Below are 1,301 nucleotides of genomic sequence, written 5' to 3' on the forward strand. Positions count from 1 at the left end.
CTTCCGGCGCGCTTGGACTGGCCCTCCGGCCGCACGTGCACGCGGGCCTTTCCACGCCAGCACACACCCCCCCGCCAGCGCACAGCAGCAGTGGTACAACCCGTTTCCCCCCCCCCCCCCGCCATGGTTCGGTCCGCCCGGCGGTTCCCACGGCTTCCGCTTCCCTTCTCCGCCCCGGGGCCGGTGCCCGCCGCCCCGGCAGAGACACGGGCCCGCGGCTCCCGAGCGGGCCGAACGTCCCCGGGGAAAGAGCAGTGGGGGGACACACACTGGTGCTTACAGCCCCGGAAGCACTGAGACACCTCGGGTTCCCCGGGAAGGCCAGCTCACGGCCCGGCAAAACCGAAATAAAGAAACGAGCCATTAATCCGGTTCCCTGCTCCGGGGCGGAGCACCGGATACGGTGACTCAAGAGTTTGGCGGGAGTAGGATCCTGGCTCGCAGGAAGGCCCACGCTTGGCCGGAGCCTGTCCCGGCCGCGTGGCGTTCAGTGACCCGAGGTGACAACCCCAACCAGACCGCAACGTCCCCTCCCGACGTGGCTTTTATCGGCAAGGGTGTGACAGCGCGTGTGTAACACGGCTCCGGCACCAGCTCCGGCAAGGGGGCCAGCTTCCTAATCCTGCCTGCAAGATGGGGTCAGTGCCCATCGTCATCCTGCCGAGAAGCTGAAGGACCCGCTCAAAATCACCACTCCAAGACGGGGGCAACAAAACGTGATGTGGAGCCAGCATGGAGAAACCCTTTGCTGGGCTGGGCTGCAGCGGGAAAGGTTTTCCCGAGCGTGGGGTGATATTTTGGAGCCACGGATTAACACGTCCTTTTCTGCCAGCTGAGATAAAAATACAGGAGCAAAGGACAGAGCCGCTGGACAGACAGACCGTTCTTGTGGGCATCACTGCTGCTGCCACCGCCGCTGGTCCAGCCCAGCAAGCGGGCGTTCCGCGCTGAAAGCAGCACTGGCAGGAGCTAGAACAAGAGTTTCTCTGTTCTCAGCTCCCGCAGGAAGCCCTCCACAGGGCCCCTCGCTCGAGCAGGCAGAGCAGGCAGCAGTGCGCCTGAGGCATGGCCATTTGCATAATGCACAATATCGAGCAGTCCAGGCTGCCGGGCCTCTTCCTCTTCTGCAGCAAAACAAAGGCATTTTCTCCAAAAGCTGACAAACGGCCCCATCAGAAGCGATCGCGTCCACACCAGTCATCAGCTGCTCCCAGAAGATGTTCACAGAGGAACAAACTGGGAGGACAGAGCAGGGATGGCCCAAAACATACCCATCTCCTATTTTCAGCTAGAGGAAAGCG

Source organism: Haliaeetus leucocephalus, unplaced genomic scaffold (genome assembly GCF_000737465.1).
Source record: "Haliaeetus leucocephalus isolate CR32 unplaced genomic scaffold, Haliaeetus_leucocephalus-4.0 Scaffold517, whole genome shotgun sequence".
Taxonomy (NCBI): Eukaryota; Metazoa; Chordata; class Aves; order Accipitriformes; family Accipitridae; genus Haliaeetus; species Haliaeetus leucocephalus.